The sequence below is a fragment of the Cebus imitator genome, unplaced genomic scaffold (assembly GCF_001604975.1).
Source record: "Cebus imitator isolate Cc_AM_T3 unplaced genomic scaffold, Cebus_imitator-1.0 Scaffold8, whole genome shotgun sequence".
Classification (NCBI taxonomy): Eukaryota; Metazoa; Chordata; class Mammalia; order Primates; family Cebidae; genus Cebus; species Cebus imitator.
In genome coordinates, this window is record NW_016107323.1 from 5,302,079 (window position 1) to 5,324,806 (window position 22,728).

General features: G+C 51.1%; 1 protein-coding gene across 4 annotated transcripts in view; it reads right to left on the reverse strand.

Annotated features, from left to right (window-relative positions):
* CMKLR1 (chemerin chemokine-like receptor 1) overlaps positions 1 to 22,728 on the reverse strand; it is a 52,630-nt gene that overhangs the window by 21,726 nt on the left and 8,176 nt on the right. Inside the window, exon 1 of one of the 4 annotated variants that reach the window (XM_037743074.1) lies at positions 17,402 to 17,563. The exons of the other annotated variants lie outside the window; for them this stretch is intronic. The gene's annotated coding sequence lies outside the window, so the exon portion shown is untranslated. Of the gene's footprint in view, positions 1 to 17,401; positions 17,564 to 22,728 lie in introns of those variants that run through there. 4 annotated transcript variants of the gene reach the window in all.

Below are 22,728 nucleotides of genomic sequence, written 5' to 3' on the forward strand. Positions count from 1 at the left end.
TATTATAGAGAAAGGGCATTTCTTTCACAAGGTGAGACTGAAACGTGTTTCTACTGCTCCCCTGAGTGAAGTCCACTGTTTCGAGTCCCAGGAGAATTTGGCAGGGCACAAGCCCCTTCCCAGCTCTCTCCTCTGCTCATTCCCTGAGCACATCTGGTCCAGGGTAGCCCAGACCCCTTGGTGGCCACTCAACAGCCTGTTCCCATGCAGGCCACCTAGTTCCGGAGACTTCATGTCCCCGCCTTAACTGTTCCCCTCCAGGGCTCCCGTCACTGGAGGAAGTGTGCTCAGCATGGACCCAGGGAGCCGGGAGTGAGGTTTGGCACCTCTTCTTGGGAGAGGTCAGAAAACAGAGGTTCTACTGGAGGATGAGGATGTGCAGAACAGGGGCCTCTCCAGACAGGCTGACTCAAATCCCCCAGGAGGCTGAGAAGCTTCCGACAAGACAATCTTGGGCTCAGCTCTGAAGGCCAAAGATTCTTCCTTCCAATCCTCTAATCCTCCTGTTTCCCTTCTTCCATCCTTCCAAGAAATAGTCATTAAATACCTAATGTAAGCCAGGCCTGGATCTGAGTACTAGGGTTACAGCAGGGAACAAACCAGACACATCCCTGCCCTTGGAGTGGGGGGTAGTAGAGGTGACAGATGCTGAAAAGTGAAGTAAACAAACACATAATAAGGAAGGCAAACACATCTGGAACCAGGCTGCCTGGGTTTGAATCCCAGCTCTGCTGTGTGACTGTGGGCAAGTCACCACACTTCTCTGTGCCTCAGCTTCCTCATCTGGAAAATGGGAGTGATCATTGCTCCTCCCTCACGGAGTTGTTACAAGGATTAAATGTTGGTAATGGGTTTATGTTGGCAGTGTTTCAGAAGCATGCCGGGTTCATGGAAAGCTCTATATAAATGCCAAAAAAAATAAAATGAATTTAATAGCGGGTGGTGATTTGTTCTGTGAATAAAACATAAAGAGGGTCATCTTCTCAGAGAAGCTTCTTGGAGTGAAATCTTTAAAATAGAATCCCCCTGCCCCAGCATGTATGCCCTGTTCCACCTTTGAATGGAGACCTGAATACACAGAAAGCATCACAGGCAATGGGAACAGCAGATGCAAAGGCAGGAGGATCGCTTGAGTCCAGCAGCTCAGGGCTTCAGTGAGCTGAGTGCATCAGTACACTCCAACCTGGGTGACAGGGTGAGACCTCCATCTCCATAAAAAAAGAAAAAAAGCTGGTGGTGGGCAACTTCTAAGGGTCATACTCCTTGCCAGATGCTGTGGGAGTAAGATGGCCCAGTCACTGCCTGCATGTAGAGAAAGAGCGTGCAGGAACAGATCGTGGCATGGTCAGTATTCTGAGATGTCACCTAAATGCTAGGCTTCCGGCAAACTGGCCATGCTGGGCTTGCATTACCGAACAGCGTTATCCAAAGTCTCCACCCCTCCCTATTGTTCCCTGGGGTAATAAGCCAGCTAGAATTTGCCATCAAGTTTGCCGGGGGTCTCTATTGTGGAAGAAATAAGTGCAATCCCATGAGAGAAAGAGGAACCAAGTCATTCTTACTTTCAGCTTTCATAGGAGAGCATGTATTTCTCTGTGGACACAAAACATTTTCATAAATGAGTCATTTTGGGTCTCCTGCCCAGCCCTGTTGGTCACTGAGTGTGTGGCCCTGGCTCCACACAAAGCAAAGGGAAAGGGCTGGGGAAATCAGGGCACGCTTCCTAGAGGAGGTGGCATTTGAGCTGAGCCTTGTAGGGTGTGAAGCCTTTGCCAGATGGAGCAGTCGAGGGAGACGACATATCTGCAGAGGCACAGAGGCTTGATAAAGTGTGGATAGGGGCTATGTATTGTGTGTGTTTGTGTTGGGGAGGGAGAAGGCAGATGCAGCTAAGGAAAGAAGAGGGTTTCAGATTGTGAGATCCCTGCAAGCCATCAACTTTATCCTGTGGGCACTAGGGAGCCATGGATGGTTTTAAGCAGAGGGTATCATCTTTCTAAAGATTCCAGCCTCTAAGCTGGGTGTCTGATGTGGGGACTGTGTTGGAAGAGGAGAGACTGGAGGGAGGAGAACAGCAAGAGGCCTGATGAACTGAGGGCATGTCTACCAGCCCCAGGCTGACCCAGAAGGTGCAGTCTTTGGGGGCTCCAGGCATCAGGATGTCCCATCAGAGAGCCAGGAAGCCCGGCAATCTCTTTATTTTTCTTGAGGATTTTTCCTCAGCCCACAGGGACTGGTTTGCTTCAAGAGCCATTTCCATGGCAACCACCAATGTCCCAAGAAAGGCCTTGAGTGAGCAGAGGAGTGAGGGCCAGAGAGACTCAGATGGGTCTTCATGGAAGAAGCTAGGTCACAGAGGGGGGCCCACACTGGCCAGTCCTGGGGGCTGGGACCCATCTTCCCCTGGAGTCGTGATGCCACAAATAAGCTATGGTTGCCATGGCAACACCAAGTCCCCATCCCTGGGCCTCATGGACCCAGGGCTTTTCGGCAGGGGGGTGGGCAGAGATAGGAAGGAGGCAGTGCTGGGGGAAGCCAGAACCTGCAGTTCACCAGGCAGGTACATCCCAGGACATGTGTGTGAGGCAGGTAAGTTCGAAGACCTCCCCACACACACACTGTCAGATGACTAAGGTGCAAACGAAGGAGTCGTCTCTGGGATCTGGTTTGGGGTTCTGGAAAGGCATCGCTCACCGCAAATTGATGCTGGATACACGCTGCTGCTATGCCTTCAATGCCACCATCAGGAATGAAGGTTCTGCTTTCAAATTTTCTCCAATGAACTGAAGTCGATGTCATGATGACGACGATGGAGAAGCAGAGGCCCACACACAAAGAGGAAAGAGCTTTTTGGCCACAGTTATATGGCAAAATGGTAGCAGGACTGTGGCCCAGATGCCAAAACCATCCCTACTATGTCAGATTCAGTTAGTGGCTGACATGAATGTGTGTATGTGCGCGTGTGAGATATTCACACTTCCAAGTGCTAGGGAGACCAGGCACGGTGGCTTACATCTGTAATCTCAGCACTTTGGGAGGCTGAGGTGAGAGAGTCGCTTATAGCCAGCTCAAAACCAGCTTGGGCATCATAGAGAGACCCTGTCTCTAGGGGAAAAAAAATTAATTAAAAAAATTAGCCAGGTGTGGTGACACACACCTTGTTGTCCCAGTTACTCAGGAGGCTAAGGGGGGAGGATCGCTTGAGCCCAGGAAGTCGAGGCTGCAGTGAGCTATGATCACACCACTGCACTCCAGCCTGGGTGACAGAGCAAGACCTTGCCTCCTAAAAAGATAAAAAGGTGCCAGGGAAAATATGCTGAGGGGAAAGGGCAGCACAGAGAGGGAGGGCTGGTGGAAATGAGGGGCCGCAGGAGGAAGGCAGGCCACTGAGCAGAGGCACTAGGCTCCTTTCCTCTTGGACAGCCCAGTGAGGTCAGCAGCCCAGGGTCACTGACCCAGGACAGGGCTGCAGGACTCATGTGAAGCACAGGCTGGAGGCAGGGAGGGACTGCTGGGGGACCTCAGAGGCCAAGTCCTTCCAAACCAAGCTGCTCCCTGTGCTCCCGGAGTCCACTGCTCCTGAGCATGGTCCAAAGCACGTGGGCATCTGCGCTTGCAGGTCCCTCTGCCTGGGGTGTGCTTTCCACAGCAGCCCCTCACTCCCCCACAGCCTCACATGCACAAATCCAAGCAGAGCAGGCAGCAAGTTGACAAGAGGAGAGAGAGCCTCCTGCCACGTGCCAGGCACCTAGCTGGGAGCTTGACACTCCCTCATCTCTTCACGTCCTGACAACCCACCTTCCCCCTGGCCTGAGGAGTGGAGGAACATTACCCCTATTTCACAGATGTTGAAACTGAGGCTCTGAAAGGAACCAGATCAGGATCACCAGCCAGTGCCTGGTGGAGCTAGGACTTGAACTCAGATCTGTAGGAGCCCAAAGCATCTATGCCCTTATCACAGTACTTCCAAGCATAGTGGACGGGCTAACGGGTCCCTTTTACTATAGACTGTGAAAAGTGTGCAGGCAGTGTTCCTTCCTCTCCCCAGGACTGAAATTACCATACATCCTACCGGCACAGCTTCTCCACAGGGAAGAGCCCTCACCCACTGCCTGCCACGAGGTCCTGGGGTGCAGCCCTGGGGTGAGAGTCCGGGGCTGATGGTGTCCGCCGCCTGCTTATTAGGCACTGATGGCAAACTCAGTGCTTCCACTCACAACAAACCTTCAAGGTAGATATTTTCATTCTCATTTTTCAAAGGCGGAAATTAAGGCATAGAGAGGCAAGGGCACTGACCCACGATCCCACGGCAGAAGGGGGCAGAGGTGAGATTTGAATCTGGGCTGTCCTGACTCCGGAGTCCACGTCTCAGTGACGGTGACTGTCCCTTAACGCAGGGTCCTGTGATCTTTGACCAGTTGTCCCCACTCATGCACCTGTCCCCACCTTGCACACTCATGCCCCTACCTCATAGACTTGGGGTACTCAGAGACTCCAACTCACCCCCTCTGCACAGTCTCCACACACCAGCCAGACTCCCAAGGCCCGGGGCCTGCAGAGGCCTGTCCAGCCACATGGAGCTTTGAAAAATCCCAGAGCCCTGAGCTGCCCCAGAGGCCTCCTGCCTAGGCTGCCAGCCCGGAGCACAGAGGCCTTGGAGAGCTCAGGAGGTTCTAGCCCCTTGGAATTCCCTGGCTCCAGCCCAGGCAGCTGACAAATGGACCGGCACCACTGCCAGCAATCAGGATGGTGGAGTGTGAGATCCCACCATGTTCCCAGGCACTGGGAAGGAGGGGCAGGCTGCCCTTCCTTTTGACTCTGTCACCAGGCTGTCACCTCTCCCAAAGCAAAGCCCAAGCCTTGACCTAGGTGGGGTCTTGCTGGAAAAATACCCCCCCCACCCTACCCCACCCCACCTTCTATGGAAAACAAAAAGCTGCTTGAAGACCAGAGAAAATTCTAGAATCCTAAAAGTGATATTGCTGGATAGGCTTCAGGCTTTGGGAGGGGTTTTGCACCCTCATCTTCCAGGAAAAGGGAAGTGGTTGAGTGCAGCTGAGAGCTTAAGTCCTGCTCAGTTGCAGCAAATCCGCATGTGAATCCCAGCTTGGCTCTTCACGTGCTATGTAATCTTGGGTCACTAAATCACAGGCTCCTCGTCTATAAAGGGAGTCAATGTGAAGATTTCATGGGATCATATATGTAGGGTGCATAGGGTGACCAGTTGTCCTGGTGTGCCAGAAACCAAGGGGTGTCCTGGGATGCAGAATGTAAAATGTTCAAACCAGAATGTCCAGCAAATCAGGGCCCACTCTGTGAACATGAGAGCCTGGCCCTTCCTCTGTTTTGTTTCAAGAGAGCTTTGTCTGGAGTCAGCTATGAGTGAGTTTGAAACCCCCACCAGTAGGACATCTAGAAAGACTTGTCAAGTCATTAGAAAGCTCTTCCCCTTTTTTACTAAACTGACCTTGAGCAGCCTGCCACATTCATATGTTGGTTTAGGTCCTCGAGTCACACAGGATGAGCCAGCCGCCTCCCTCCCCAGACAGCAGCCACTTCCTCCTTTTAACCTCAGCCAGCTCTTCCTCTGCACCATGCTTAACCCCTTCCCAGCTGACCCCCAGCAGACCAACCACAGTGTGAGATCCCACCCTGTTCCTGCTCTCCCGGGTTGGGGAGGGGTGCTACAGTATGCTTTTGCTTATAGGTCTGTCCGTTTTTTACTTATGTTCACTTATATATTGGCTTGATGCAGCTGTGGATGGGGGAGGTTCAAAAGAGGCTCACTTGTACAGGGAACATAAATTAAAGTAAAAGAAGGAAGGGAAACATGTGCAGAGGCAGAAAATGGAGCCAGGGCTAAGGGTGAAATGCGGGGATATAAGAAACGTCCTAAACACTGACAGTGGCTGGGCCATACACCGGACCCCCAGCTTCCTGAAAGGGGGACCGAGTTACATGAGTTCCATGCTGCTTGCTAAAAACCGAACCCACTCAGGGGAATGGCAAGGCCTCCTGATGCTAGGCGCAGAAGGACTGTCTCCAGAGGCCCGTGGAGAGAAGACATGGAGGACCTGACCATGGGACGGGACCTCCAGTTCCTGAATGTTTTAAGGGAGGCATCGAACACTCTCTGATGGACAGCACTGCCCCAGACTGCAATTCAGGCAAAGCCGCTTTTCCTAGATGTGACTCTGAGTTTCAGTCTACACATCTAGGGTACATGCATTGCTGGTATAATCCAAATAATTTTCTAGAATATCTGAGAAGAGGCCTAACCTGTGGCCTTTAAGTCATTCTCCCTGGTGTCGTTCTTTCAGAACTGAAGCCTTGGTAGCAGCAGCCGTGGTAAACGGGACACCGCTCCTCCTTTTATTCCCCCCATTTTTTAAATTTTATTTTATTTTAATTTTTGGAGATGAGGTCTTGCTGCATGGCCCAGGCTGGTCTTGAACTCCTGGCCTCAAGTGATCCTCCCACTTTGCCTCCCAAAGTGCTGGGCTTACCGGCGTGATCCATCATGCCGAGCCCAGGGGTCATCATTCTCTATGGCCCTTGCTCAAACACGGTCTTTCTCCACACCAGCTGAACGTGGGCCTGGGGCATCCTTACACTCACCTATCTGTGCACATGTTTTATAAAACAGACAAGCCCGACACAGACACGCTCGATGCATAGGTAGAGCGACCTTCCATCCTGGCTTGCCCAGGACAATTCCCGTTTATGCCTCTCGTCATTCTCAAAGTGCCCTAGTCTCAACAATAAATCCTATGGTTTCCCTACTCACAGATCACTCCCTCCTCTGCCCCAGAAGCTTCTGTATACTGACCTTGCCTACCCACTTGTGCCAGGCTCTAAGCTAAGCATATGTTCTGTGTCATTAAATTCCCACAAGGTCCTTTGAGGCAGGTACCACCATGATCCCCATTTGACAGATGAGGAAACCGAGGCTCAGAAAGCCTGTGGCTACTATTTCAGATGGTAGCCACGTGCCAGGAACTTTCCAGGATTTAAACGCCAGTTGGTTTTGCACAGAGACGGCTACTTTCACTACCTCTATTTTCCAGATGCAAAGATTGAGCCTTAGTTCACTGATAAAAGGGTGGCCTACCAAGGCCCTTATGGTTTCAGCCAGTAAAGAGCCACAGAATGTCCAAGTTTCAGAGTCAACTTCCTTTAGTCGGGGCTCCCGAGCTATGGGTCCCTGTGCAGGTGACATGGCCTCTCTGAGCCTTCATTTATCTCATCTGTAAAATGAGGATGAATCTCGCAACTTACTATTGGGTGAGTGAGAAGCAGAAGCAGGACCGGCACCTGGACCCTATGCCTCAGCCCAGCTCATATAGCTCTACCAGGAGGGGACGTGCTCCCCCCGGGAAGTTCACAATCCTCAGCAAAGCCAGTACATACTTCATGGAGTCACTGCAAAATGAAAATTCAACCCCTTATTCAAAAATTACTGCAAATTCAGGACGGCAGCTGCCAGGTGTTAAACCGAGGGCAGGCCTTCTGAGCCCTGTGTGGCTGCACTGGTCACTGGCCAGGATGCCGGCCCTGCCCCTCGGCTCTGGGGAGTTTGAGGGAAGAGCCCTCTCCACTCAGACCCCAGCAGGGCAGGGGCTTGGCAGGGTAGGTGATCTTAGGAGGAAGGAGGGAGCAGCACAGCCAAGAAAGGGCAGAGAGAACACAGGATGATACCTCCTCCATGTGGACAGAAAGAGATGGGGAGGAGGGGCAGGGAGAGGAAATGCAGCAGGAAGAGGAGAAACGCAGAGGGACTGGAAAGAGGAAGACAGAGGGGCCAGGGCAATGCTGCAAAGCGGAGGAAGAAAAACGAAGGCAGAGCAAAGAAAGTCCCCAGGGAGAGAGACGCCAAGGGAAGAGGAAAGGGACCAGGCTAAAGAGAGTCTTCTGCCAACCTCTGAGAAGGTTCGACCAGGCCCCACAGAGCCAGCTGGTGTGGGCAGGGAGGCGCCCTGTGAACGGCCATCCTCCTGGGGTGGGGGGCATTTAACATTTAAGAGCACAGGAAACGCAGCACTGGGGATTTCCAGAATTCCCAAAGATCAGGGAGCTACAGGCAAGGTGTCGTGTGGACCCCATAGCAGAAATGGGTGGGGCCTTTGCTTTGTGATGGAAAGTCAGAGCCAGGCGGCACAGCGTCAGACCAGGTACTAGTTGGAATCACCAGTGGGAGCTCAATCACAGCTCACTGCAGCCTCAATCTCCCTGGGCTCAAGTGATCCTCATACTTCAGCCTCCTGAGTAGCTAAGACTACTACAGGCATGCACCACCAAGCCCCACTAATTTTTTTTTTTTTGTACTTTGTAGAGATGGGGTTTTGCCAAGTTGACCAGGCTGGTCTCAAACTCCTGGACTCAAGTGATTGCCCCCACCTCAACCTCCCAAAGGGCTGGAATTGCAGGCATGAGCCACTGCATCCAGCCTCAATGTCATTGGTTGATTTTAACAGGAAAATGTGTGGTAGGCCAGAGGCAGTGTTTGGGAAGGTCCTGGCAGAGACAAGATGAGCTAAAAGCCAACCCAGGCTGTTCTCTTCATTGAGCATGGCTTTCAGTCATCATCTGCTCTAGAGGTTCTCTTTATCCACGGATATTAGTAGCAAGGAGAGCCCACAAAAACACACTGTCTTCCCTACAGACATTTCACCAAGGGCTCAAGGGTGCTCTTGGAATGAGATGGCACGTCCACTGTGAGACATAGCTATTGACCACCCACGGCCTCAGGAGGCCACCAGGAGCACATCACAGCCACGAGGATGATGTGGACACTGGCAGAAAGGGTGGGCTCTGTGTAAACCCCACGGGACTCTCTCGGCTGGTTTAAAGTGGGCCAAAGCTAGCTTCACTCTGACATCAAGGAAAGCTGTAGTCAGCTGGACAATAAATCCGGCCAGTTTGAAAACCCCAGATGCACTCATGTCACAAGGAGAAAATAGGAATGAAAACCACAGGCCTTCGAGTTTACAACACACACGCTATTAATATAATAACATCATTAGCCCAATGGCCAACCATCCACAATTCTAACTGGGTTTTTGAATCTAAATTGCTGACCAGGCATCACAACTCCATCTAGCTGGTGATGTCCAAATCATCTAAAAGTATAAAAAAAATAGAATGAAACATCTTGCTCCAACCTGCCGCCATCCATCCAGTTTCCTCTGTACCCACCTCCCTACATTCGCTTCTAATGTCTCCTTCCAGAGTTTCTTTGGGAAAATACATTCTCTTTTCATTTCATTTCTCTAATTTTGCATAAAAGGTAGTATACTAAACACACTATTTTGCAATTGGTCCTTCTTACTTAACAACATATCTTGGTGATGATTTCTTATTAGTATACAGGTATTGATCGACTTACAACCTATGCAACTTACGACCATTCGACTTTACGACCACAATCGCTAGCCACGACTGCTCCGCGTCTGGCAGCGCAAACGTTGCCCACCTGGGCGTACGACAGTGCAGACCACCTTCCGGCAGCACTACCATCTCCGCGTGCACCATTTCAACTGTACATATAGCCTACTCAACTTACGACCAAATCGTGTTACGACTGGTCTGCCGGTCCCAATCATGGTCGTAAGTCGAGCACTAGCTGTATTTATATGTACAGAGTGTCTTATCCTTTTTGATAGCTGCATAGTATTCCCTTGGTAGATTTGCCAACATTTAATTAACTAGTCCCAGGGATGGGCACTTGAGTTATTTCCAGTTTCTTGCTGTTACAATATTGTAATAAATCATTGTGTATGCTATAACGTTACAATTAACTACATATGTATATCATTGCCCACATATTCTTAATACAATCTGGAGTTCTCAAGGCTTGTTTTTTTATAATGAGCAAATGGGCTTTAAGCCCTCCTTTGCACTGGCTATGCTATGTTTTGATCCATTGAGAATATCCTTCAGAGCCGCTTAGACCTTCAGTCCCCATAGAATCTGGGCCATGTCTTTAGCACAAGGTCTGTCTCACGAGAAGTCAGGGAACCTCCGTTCTGATTCTAGCTGTACCAGCTGTTCCAACTCTCTGTCCTCAGTCTCCACATTTATCAAAGGGAGATGACAGCTGTTTGCAGGGTCGCTGTGGGGATCAGGAATCAGGAGAGAATTCGGTGGATATATGACAGTATCCACCGTGTGAGGGAGGTCTGTGCCTGAGGCCTCCTCGTCACCCCAGAGGGCAGATCTGGGCTCTGTGGGTTCCCAGAGAAGATGCCAGTCAGGCTGGAGGAGGGAGTCTCTGCAGAAGACACAGCAGCCACCGCCAGTGCCGGGTTTCCAATGTGGTCCCTGATCCCATAGTAGTCAGAGCCTGAGCCCACAAGAAGCTGTGTTCCAGAGGTGGCTTTGGTAGCCCCAAGCAGCCCTGAGGACTGCCAAGTTGAAGCTGTTTTCTGCTTTTATTCTGTTTTAAAATAAAATAGTGATCACATTCCCAGGGTGTAGAGACACCCCGCCCCTCCATGAATTAGTCTCAGCTTTCCCAGCCACTCAGGAAAGGATCTAGAGGAATTTTCCACCCATGGTTTATGCAGAACAAATCCTGGTGGGCAACAGTGTGCCCGCCCCGCTTCCAGGCGGAGTCATCATCTCATATCTTCCCAACTTGCCTCCCAAGGGCCCCGAGGTGCTGACAGAGGAGCCTTTGTCTCCCTCTTCCTGGCCCCCGTGCCCTTTGCCAAGAACCCTGGCCATGACATCTCTGCTGATGCAGGTTTCCAATGCTCCACAGTTTGTAGCCATGAGCAGAGATCTTTGAAACTTCCACCTTGCTGAGCCATGAAACCCATCACTGTCAACCCTCAGGGTCCTCTCCATCCCTCACTTTGCCCCAGCCTCCCAACAATGTTGAAGACCACCCCTACCTCACAGGTGAGTAAACTGAAGCTCAGAGAGGTCGAGCAACTTGTTGAAGATCACACAGCTAGAAAATGGAGGAGCTAGGACTCGAACCCAAAGCTATGTTCAGCGTGTGATGGTTAAGGATATAGGTTCTGAAGCCAGACCACCTGAGTTCAAAAGCCAGTTCTGTCATTTATTACCTGTGAGAGCTCTTTGTGGCTTAAATTCTTTCCTCAGTTTCCCAATCTGTAAAATGGAGCAATACGTACCTCACAAAGTACCTAACTCACAAATAGTATCTACCTCCTAAAGTTGATACTAGGATATAAAAAGAGAAGGAATATAAACAGCTAGAACAATGATACCTGGCCCATGGTAAGTTCTCAGTACATTATCCATTGTTATTGTGGTTGGTGTTCAGTATAATTAAGAATCTTACCATTATATGACATAGCCCCAGACATAAACATGGTATGATTGTAAGGGAGTACAATTTAAAAACCAAACAAAAAACTGCTCTCAGAATTTCTTTCACACGGAGGTATAAATATCTAATGGCACATTACATATTTCTCCTCCTTACATTCAACAAACCTTACTGAGCACCTATTATCTGCCAGGTGTCAGGCTGCGAGACAGAATACAAAGATGTAGTTCCCACTCCCAAGAAACCCAAAGCCAAGTAAGGGTGACAGACAATGAGTAAATCATGACAGAGCAAGCCCAGGGTGCTAGGGGGACCCACGGGCACAGTATCCAGCTGCCAGGCCAGGGAAGGCTGCCTGGACACAGTGAAATTTGAAGGACAAGCAGGAGTTGGCCAGTGGGCACCCCAGGCTGAAGTAACTTCAGAGGCACGAAAGCATTGCACTTTCACGTGACACAGCTGGAGAAGAAGGTTGTGAACTAAGTTGGGATTTAAAGCTGTGAGGGTGGAAACTCAGGCATGGTGTGGAGCAGAGGTGGAGTTTCAGCCAGAACATATGGACCTCAGTGTCTCCCTAAAAATCCCAAAGGGGTGGCCTGACTAGGGGACGAAGCCTTGAGCTTCCCTCCCTCAGCCCTGCGAGGTATGCCCCAGGTAAGGGGTGCTTTCTCCTGAGCTCCAGCAGGAGTTCCAACCCGCTCCAGGGATCTGTGACTCAGAATTAATATCCCAGGCCTGACTGTGAACACTTCTACCTCCACATTTAGAAAGAGCCAGAGGTGCCTGCCCACCTCCCAAGCCCCTCATATAATACATGTTTGATTACCCAAAGGCAAGAATTTCTCCTTCTACCTCCTTCCCCTCAGCCTCTTCCTCCTCCATGTCTCCTTCGGCAGAAAGAATCACAGACACTTGTTCCAATTTGGGCGTCCTCTCCCCAGCTCCCACCCTCCAGGAACCTGAGCCAGCGGCTTAGGAGAAACCAGCTCCTCAGGTCACACTGGCTCCACCCACTCATTCATTCATTCCACAAGAGGAATAGAAACGAACCCCAGAAACTCCAGCACAGCCATATTCAAAGAAACACAGTCCAGCAGCCAAAAGTGCTTGTAAATCTCCGAAATTTTTACTGCCACCTCTCGAAGAACAATAGAAGGGTATCATAGTGGATGTTTTTGGTGCCTGGGTCGTCTTAACTAGCAGGATCCCCCATCTGCCAGCTGAAGGGAATGTTAGAGGTTAGCAGCTCACAGCTGCCCTCTCCTCCTAAGAATTGCCCTCAGCAGAGCAGGAGCTGCGTCTCCCTGGCCGCCACAGGGTACAGTGCTCACTCCAGGGCTCCCGTGGGATCAGACTGAAGCTAGTCTCACCTGGGGCCACATCCTCAATACCCCCTTCCCTCAGTCCCCTTCTCCTGAGAGCAGAGCTTGGACTGGAGGAGGCAAGTTGCCTTGAGTGCAAACAGTGGGGAGGGTTGCCAAAAACCTCACTCATCCAAATAAATAATAATGTAATGCAACTTTTTTTTTCAAAATCAAAGTTACAGCTATTTAGGAGGCTAAGGCGGGCAGATCAATTGAGCCCAGGAGGTCAAGGCTACAGAGAGCTAGGATCATGCCACTCTACTCCAGCCTGGGTGACAGAGTGAGACCCTGTCTCTCTCTCTCTCTCTCTCTCTCCATATATATATATATATATATATATATATATATATATAAATTAATGAAAAAATTGCACGGTGAGCAAACATCAAAACGAAGACGGGCTCCCGTCCTGCACTTCCAAGCACCTGCATCACTCACCGCCCTCCACCCCTGACCGCTGGAGAGCACAACCTAACATAGCATGTGCACCCAAATCCCTGTCTCAGGCTCTGCTTGGGAGAAGCCCGATCTGAGACAGGTATCCGGATCAGAACCCACTGCAGGGGTTCTTAGAGCGTGCTTTGACTCATTCCTCTCCTGTATTCCCAGATCTAAGAGACTTTGATTCCCTTCCCTAGCTCTTCCCCACACAGCCCCCTTCCACTGAGAAAGGAGCACACACACGGTGATACAGTCTGAATGTTTGTCCCTCCGAATCTCATGTTGAAATCTGATCTCCAGTGCTGGAGGTAAGGCCTAAGGGCAGTGTTTGGGTCATGGGGGTGGATCCCACGCATGACTATCTCAGTGCTATCCTCAAAGTAAGGAGTGAGTTCTCCATTAGTTCCCACAAGAACTGATTGTTTAAAAGGCAGAGGCTGAGGGGAAGGTGGAAGAAGGAGGGAGGGAAAAAAGGAGAAATCTTTACTTTGGGGTAATCAGGAATATGTTATATGAGGGGCTTGGGAGGTGGGCTGGCACCTCTGGCTCTTTCTAAATGTGGAGGTAGAAGTGTTCACAGCCTGGGGCCTGGATGTTAATTCTGAGTCACAGATCCCTGGAGCGGGTTGGAACTCCTGCTGGAGCTCAAGAGAAAGCACCCCTTACCTGGGGCATACCTCCCAGGGCTGAGGGAGGGAAGCTCAGAGCTTTGTCCCCTAGTCAGGCCACCCCTTTGAGATTTTAGGGAGACATTGAGGTCTGAATGTTCTGGCTAAAACTCTACCTCTGCTCCACACCATGCCTGAGTTTCCACCCTCACAGCTTTACATCCCAACTTAGTTCACAACCTTCTTCTCCAGCTATGTCACGTGAAAGTGCAATGCTTTCGTCCCTCTGAAGTTACTTCAGCCTGGGGTGCCCACTGGCCAACTCCTGTTTGTCCTTCAGATTTCATTGCGTCCAGGCAGCCTTCCCTGGCTTGGCGGCTGGAGTTGATACCGTGCCCGTGGGTCCCCCTAGCACCCTGGGCTTGCTCTATTAATTCCCACAAGAACTGATCGTTTAAAAGAGCCTGGCACCTCCCTTTCCCCCTCTCCCTCCTTCTCTCCCCATGTGATGCCAGCTGCCCTTCCCCTTCCACCATGAATGGATGCTCCCTGAAGCCGTCACCAGAAGCAGATGCTGCTGCCATGCTGTTTGTGCAGCCTGCAGAACAGTGAACAAAATAAACCTCTTTTCTTTGTAAATTACACAGCCTTGGGTATTCTTTTATAGCAACGCAAAATGGACTAAGACACATGGTACTCATTTTATCCAATGGCCACAGCTGGGCACCTACTATGTGCCAGGTGCATTCTCCCCTCTGCAGTCCAGTCTTGGATCTGGCAGCAGATACCTTCACCTCCATACCTCATTCTGTCAGATTCCCCCTTCAGCCAGACAGTGCCCACCTGAATCCCCCACTGAGCTCTAAAAAGCTTAGCTTAGCCAACTTCACACCTTGGGATTTCACGAACTGGTTACGTTTCCCAAAAAGTTTTGAGACTGTCAGAGAGTTGCCACCTTTCTACATTTGCCGAGTAAGGACATTGCAAAACTAAAACCGCCCTTTACCAGCACCACCACTTCAGAAAAGAAACAACACATTAATACCGACGAAAACAGGTGAGATATAGACTCCTCTTTTTCAGCTGAAAACATTTCACTTTGAAAAGCTTACTCTACTATCTGTGATTTTCCCCCCACACCCCCTTTTTTTTAGCTTATCTGCAGACTGGTAAATGTGTGGACACAGCTAGGCTCCAGTGGGCTGGGGTTGTCAACCCTTCTGTTTGACATTGGGGGAAACTGAGACCCAAAGGACAGCTCTGCCTTCCCCATTTAAACTCTGGTCCCTGAATGTTTCCCTGAGGGAAACTGAGGAATGAGCAAGGTGCAGGGCAGACAGGAAGACTGGGTTTCAGTCCCGACTCTGCTCTAAATTCTCTGTGAACCTGCACAAGTTTCCGCCCCTCTCTGAACCATGAGGCTGCAAATCCTTCCGATGACACTGAGCTGGAAGGTGCCATCGGGTCCAACGTGTAGAGCTTGGGGTGCAGTCCCTGCCTGAGCTCACAGACAAGCTTGGCCGGAGAAACAGCACTGGATGCCAGTCCTCTTTCTCTGACATCCAATTTAGTGCCTCAGTTTCCTTTTCTGGATATGAGTTCTTTGATCCTTGCCAATTCCAGACTGCCACAGAGACAGTGGCACAGGGGCCAAGGGGAGAGAACTGGCAACAGCTAAGCCACCTGGAGGAAGACACTGGCCCCACAGCCAAGGCCTCTGATGAGAAGCACACAGGACTACTTCCAGCTCCAGAGAGACCAGGGGCCACAGTCCAGGCCTGGCAGGTCCCCTGCCTGTCAGATACCCAGCCCAGGCCAGAGGTCTAGGGCTCCAGCTGGGAGACCCCAAAGTTTACATCTCTGGGCAAACCAGGCATTTACCTGTCCCCAGTGGAAAGGTCCTTGGGGGGCCTAATACCGACTGGGTTCTCAGTGGTCTCTTTCTTCTGGGAGTTGGATGTGATCACATCTGTTGTGGAAGGACGTACATCTCAGCTGTCCAGGAAACATGTCCTGGCTGCTCAGTCACAGATGTAGGAAGGCAGATGAGAACAGGGCTCACCAAAGAGCCTTTTTCCAAGTGTTGTAGTGAAGACCGCCCGGGTTCAAGCCCTGGTTCTGCCACTTACCAGCTGTATGACCTGGAGCAAGTCACTTAACCTCTCTGTTTCCTCCAATACACAATGGAGAGGTGAGGGGAAGAGGATCCCATCACGTGGGAGCACTCCCCTCAGACCTGACAATCTGTGAGTTCTCTACAAGTTTCTCCAAACGAGCCACCCAGACAGGAAGCCAGTGCACAGACAAGGCCCCTCTCCCTGGAGCCAACCCAAAGACTTCCGAGGGCTCCCTTTCCATCTTTAAATGCACGGGCCTATTGCGGCACTGAATGCAAAGTTCCCAAGCTATTTTTTTCAAGCATGTACCCTCAAAATAATTATATGCAGTTTAAAAATAAAACATATGGCCTTGAAATAATTTCAGTAAGGGTTTTGTTTTCCCTAAGGGAAAGAGATTCCATTCTCTGAGGACTGAGGGTGCACCCTTCTGCTGTTGGGGCTCACTTGTTCATTCCCTCGCAAGTGTTTACTGAGCACCCACAATGTGCTGGGTGTAGGGGTGGTGGGCGGCCTGAGCACGCTTCCTCCCACACCTCCAGTCTGACCACAGCCAGCTCCCGGAGAGAAGAAACCAACAAGAACCCTGTCGACACCCCGGCCTCGAGAGCCCTCCCGCTGGGAACAGGTAAGTGCTTGGTTTTGCCCGAAGTTGCTGCACTCAGCCTCTGGAAGACCACAGCTGGTTCAGAGCACTGGCTGCGGAAGAAAGCAGGCGAGAGGAAACGGAGGAGGGAGCGGAAGATGGGGCAGCGGAGTTGGGGCGGTGGGAGGCGCACTGGGAGGACGGGGACGGGGCAGCCTGGAGATGCCCCAGCCTTTCCAGAGGGCTCCCAGGCACTACCACCCCTCAGGGAGCCAGAAGACACCCAGACAAGCCTTATGGGTCGTTCTGCAAACCTGTCCTGGGGGCCTGTCTTGGATTGTGGCTTCTTTCATTTCCCTCCCGTCCCCTCTCAATCACCTGAGAGGATGAACATCACAGCCACAGAGCTTCTTACTAAATCTGCGTCGTGGCCAGGGATATGGGTAGCTGGTAACAAACTAGCTCAGGCTGCGCACTCACTCAGCACAGCCCTGTGTAGACTCCCAGCAGGTGTAGGGCAACTGGCACCCCTTCTGCTACCAGCCCAATTCCAGCTTCCCCAGTGGATTCTTTTATGTAAATAGCTGGCTGTGGCAAATACCAAAAACAAGAAAAGAAATAAAACGTACACTCCCACGATCCATCTCCCCTGCCCCACCCTGACAGCCCTCTGAGGCAGCATCATCTTTACCCCCATTTTACAGATGAGGAAGCTGAGGCAACCAAGCAAGGAAGTCAAGGAATTTGAAGCCAAGTCACCAAATTCCAGAAGCTCTGTCCATGCACATGACCTTGAAATAATTTCAGTGAGCGTTTGGTTTTCTGTAAAGAAAAGAGATTTTTGCCATCCTGCCTCTCCAAACACACCTGGATAAAATGCATTTCTACACACACCAATCCAGCCACCAAGGCCGCATCTTCTCCCAGTCCCCACTTCCACCGCTTGCACAAGAAGGGAAGGAAAGTGGGTTGGAAGACAGTTTTACCAGTTCTGCAGAGAGTGGCAAGGATCCCCGGCTCCTCACCCAGGGCATGGGACATATTGGGGTAACCACTCCACCCCCAGGCTCTGTCAGAAAGGCTGGCAGGTGGGCAGGCAGCACAGACATGGTCACGGCAAGATTGCAACACTCGCCTCCGTGCCCTCCCAGGCCTGCCCTATTTCTCTGAAATCTGCTAATGTGCAGCTTTGTCATGTTTTTTTTTTAAGGCAACCCAATTCTGGCCATTCTGTCTACAAGAAAAGGGAAGAACAGAGGCCCCAGTGGAGATGCAAGGAAGTTGGAACTACAAATTTCTCCTATGAAATCGACTCAGTAGTTTTCTGTCCTCAGGTCCTTACAGCAGAGGAGGCTGTGGCTGGCTTGTCTCTGAGAAGATCCCTGGCCAGAAGCTTGGCCTTCCCTGTGCTTATGTTCACAGCACCCGAATGTCCCCCATCCTGAGCACTCTCTGCTGGCTTAAGGCATCCTGCTCGCAAGCCTTCCACTCCTGCAGGCTATCATCAGTTGCAGACACCTCAGTGTGAGTGAGTTTATTGCTTTGGTTTCCGACTGGCCATCTGGATGAGGACAGGCTCTGAACAATGGGCCATGACACGGATAAGTCAAGTACGGAAGATGAAAAGACAGTCCCATCAGAAAGGCCCACTACGCTGTGGTGCCATAATCAGTACAGAAAGGGTCTGCAAAGGCCGGGCACGGCGGCTCATACCTGTAATCCCAGCACTTTGGGAGGCCGAGGTGGGTGGATCCCCTGAGGTTAAGAGTTCGAGACCAGGCTGGCCAACATGGTGAAACTTTGTCTTTACTAAAAAACCAAAAAAATTAGGTGGGTGGGCGTGGTACATGCCTGGAGTCCCAGCTACTCGGGGAGGCTGAGGCAGGTGAATCACTTGAACCCAGGAGGTGGAGGTTGCAGTGAGCCAAAATCGTGCCACTGTACTCCATCCTAGGCGACAGATGGAAATTCCATCTCAAAACAACAACAACAACAACAAAAAGGCTCTGCAGCAGAGGAAAGGGGGAAAGGCCTGGAAATCATGGGGGTGCGGGGGGAGGATTCATGGACTCTGGAGAAGGGGACTGGGAGAACAGGGGCAGCCTGGGTGATGTGGCCTTGGGCACTCAGCTGATGTCTTTGAGCCTCAGTCTCTGAGCCTCATCATGGACAGGGGAAAGCTGGCTGCTAAGGGGCTGGGGGCTGGAACAGAGGAGGTGACTACAAAATTCAATAGCATTTCAGAAAGTATTTCCCAAGGACCTCTCATGCACCCTCCTTATTTTAAGTCCAAGGAAGTCTTCAGTATGCTTCTTTTACAAGCGGTCTACTAAGCACTGGGCCCGCTGCTATGTTTTCTCATGGATTAGCTAACTTAATACTCACCACACAACTCACGGCAGATCTTGTCATCAACTCTAATATAAAGTGAAAAAACTGATGCTGAGAGAGAGAGAGAGAGAGAGTGAAAAAACTGATGCTGAGAGAGAGAGAGAGAGGGAGAAACTGATCCCAGATCACCCAGCTGGTAATCAAGGGACTCAGTTTGATGGAAACCTGAGTTCAACCCAGGTTGAACCAAACATGGAACTGTAACATGGCAGAACCTACCACAGAGCAAAGCGCTACGGCTGCTAGAGGGAGGCTGGCTAATGAAGATGTTCTGAGGCCGGGCACGGTGGCTCATGCCTATAATCCTTCACTTTTGGAGGCCAAGGCAGGAGGAGCGCTTGAAGCCAGGAGTTTGAGACCAGCCTGGGCAACACAGAGAGACCCTGTCTCTATAAAACGTTTTAAAAAATAGCTGGGCATGGTGCCACATGCCTGTCATGCCCAGCTAATTTTTAAAGCATTTTATAGAGACAGGTGGCACATGCCTGGCTAACTTGGGAGGCTGAAGCAGGAGGATGGCTTGAGCCTGGGGGTTCAAGGCTGCAGTGAGCTGTGATTGTACCACTGCACTCCAGCCTGGGCAGAGTGAGACCCTGTCTCTTAAAAGAAAGAGACGTTGTAAATTAGAGAATGAAGGAGTGAGTGAACACACATCATCACTCTGGGCCTTCATTTCCCTGGCTGTAAAATAGGACTGTGTTTTCCCACCGCCCACGCATCTGATGGGTGTCTGTGAAGCCAGCGGGTGGGTACTTGGTTTATAAACAGCCTGCTGTGATCAGCCAGGAGGTAGGACTGGCCCCAGAGGACAATCTTGGAGGGAGGAAGTGGGATGGGCAGGAGCCCAGCCTGGACTCTGCAGGTGAAGGCTACCTGTCCCTTCTGCAGTGGAACCGATGCAAAAGGCTGTTGGAAGGAAGAACGAGAGGCGTGGTGGCTTCCTGGGCCCCAGGGAAATGTGAAGCACCCGTCGGGGTGGGCAGGGCTGAGAAAGTGAGGATCAGAGGCCAGCCTGCCAGGACGTGGAGGGTGTCCAGGGTCCCAGCCTGACAATCTCCTCCCCAGAGACCTGTCAGAAGCCCCGGGACGGGGAGGGGAGAGTGTCCCCCACCAGCCCACCTCACAGGCTGCTCATAGCTGTTCCCTCCCCTCCTCAGAGTCATGTTTCTGATTTCCTGATTTCCTTCACATCTGAGGCTTTTCATGGGAGCAGAGGGAAAAACAGTAAAAGAATGACCTGTGTGGGCCAGACAGGCCCGGCTTCCCCTGGGAGAAGTGAGGCCAGCAAGTCAAGGTCTCCATCCAGTCCCTACCATGTCTTTTGGCCAAGGCAGGAAGTCGAAAGGGAAAAGCTTGGCATGAAACTATGACCTTGGCATTGCCTACAGCCGGCATTTCTTAGCCTTTCATGGTTCAAGAGTGCTGGTCTCCCACACCCCTTCCCCACCAGGCCAGGCCCTGGCACCAAGGCCGCGTTTTGCTTTTTAGCCCCAGCTCTGGGCCACACGTGATCTTGTTTAACCCCACAATACCCCAGTGAGGAGAGCCCTGCGATGGTCCTGCTCTGAAAGTTGAGGAAACTGAGGCTCAGAGCAGTTAAGCAACTCTTCTGAGGCCTCCCAGCCAGCACGCGGCTGAAATGTGTTTCAAAAGAGGTCTGTGAGGAAGAGAGCAGCTGCCTCTATCCACCCCGTGGCCACCCCTTCCGACTCAAGGGAAGCTGACGAAGCTTATTCTTCGTGACCTAAATCCCTGACAGCTGAAGAGGCCCCCTGTGAGTTGAGTCTGTCATAAAAGAGACTGAAAATTCCCTGCACTCCCTGAAGACCTGTTCTTGACGTCAGTCAGCCATACCTCCCCTGTAGCTAGGAGGCCGGGGGACCCTTTAATGCCCAGCCTGGATGAGTCTGGCTGCCGCGGCTGGTCACCAAAGCTGCTTCTCTCCAGTAAAGACATCACCAAATTGCCTTGGGCAACACAAAGGTGCCGTCTTAAATCAACTCTCCTTTAGGGTTAGACCTAAGGAGACACCTTGTTCCTCCCAGCCTCTATGCCGAGATCCATCAGCAAGTCCTGGTTGTGGAGGGGCAAGGTGGACCCACCATTCAATCAAGAAAGCCACCAATGGAGAGAAAGACTCTCTTCTCCAAGCTGGTTTATGGGCATGCCCACTGGAATTTCAAACTCAATTAGCTTCAGGTTGTCTGGAATCTTCCATTGTCCAAATGTTTAAGTTTCATCAACTGAGTTTGGAGAGGGCAAGGGTTGAGGGCAGCAGGATGCTTTTCCCCGGGAATGAAGCACACTGGTCCACCTGGAAAATTGGGCGGGGCCTTCAAGGCCCTGACAAGCATTCTGACCCCTCCTGCCATCCCTGCTTCCGGCCCACCACGCCAGACACCCTGCACTTACCAAGCCTCTGGATCTGTGTCCATGCTGCTCTCCCTGCCAAAAATCTCTCTTACGTCTAGCCAGCTGCTCCTATAGGCAACTTAAGGCCAACTCACCCTCTGCACCCAGCTCAAAGACACGCTTCCTTCTCGAAGCAATATTTCCCGGCTTCCCCAGTGAAAGCTACATCTACTTCGCTCCCCCAGTACTTTGCACACTAAATGTATCAAGCAAGTATAAACGGGAGGGTATTTAAGAATAAGTACTCAGTGAAAATGGCCCAGGAGTCACCTACTGTTCTGAACGGATGATGAACGGAATCATCACGGGTGACTGACCTGTGAGTAAAGTCTGCCCTGAGCACCCAACATGAAAGCCAAGCTTCTGGCTAGATGGGGCCCCTCCTGCCTGTTCACTCACCTGTCTCCCCACTTAACGGGGAGCTCCCTGTATCTCATGCTCCCAGCACACTGCTGGTGCTCAGTAAGTGCTTGTGAAGCGAACGGAGGCTCTATACCCTCTCTCCACTACCTCTCTGTGCTCCTTTAGACAAATCCTTTCTGAGTTTCAGTTTTCTCATCTGAAAAATGGGAGTGTAAACTAACTTAGGGTGACAAATGGTTATCTTAGATGGCCACTGCCATTCGTTGTTTTAAGATGAAGATGGCAGACTGTCTATAGACTTTAATATCCCACCCTGCCCCAATACTCACATGGCACTCCGCCCATCAAGAAGTGGACTCTATTTCTCCTCCCCTTGCATCTGCACTGGCATGGCGAGTTGCTGTGACCAACAGAAAGTGGCAGCAGTGATGCTGTGCTAGTCCCAGCCTAGATCTCCAGATGCCAGCAGCTTCTGCTATCAGTGTTGCAGAGCCCTGAGCCTCCTGGGAGAGAGATCCAAGCAGTTCTGCTGGAGAGATGGGTGTGTGTGTGTGTGTGTGTGTGTGTGTGTGTGTGTGTGTGTGTATGAGAGGGAGAGAAAGAGAGCACACACAAGTTCCGGGATGTGAGATCATCTTACATAACCCAGCCCCAGTCAAGCTCCCGGCTGAATGCAGCCCATAAGTGATGTAAGCAACACTACATGGAGCAGAGATGCACTGTCCCCACGGAACTCTGCTCAGCTGCAGAATCATAAATGCATAAGTCAGTTCAAGCCACTAAATTTGGGGGTGGTTTGATCCACAAAGATAAACAACAAAGACATCTGGGCTCAACTAGAGGAAAAGTCATGACTGATGTGTGATGTCTGCCACAGCATGCAGTGAGGGGTGTGTTCTTCCATCCCTGGACTACATCATGTCAAGGTCAATGCCAATTCAATGTCAATTCATGATTCTTCTGAGGCCTTCTGGAAATGAAAGTTCCATATTCAGAGGGAATTCATCCACCATCAGAGAGAAACCTGAACCCCAGCAGGGATCCAGTGGGGACTCTGGAAAGACTAAATGGACCAGTGAGGTAGCCCCTCTTGGGGCATATAAACAGTGACTTGGAAAGAAAGTAGAACAGTTGGTAGCAGGGCTGG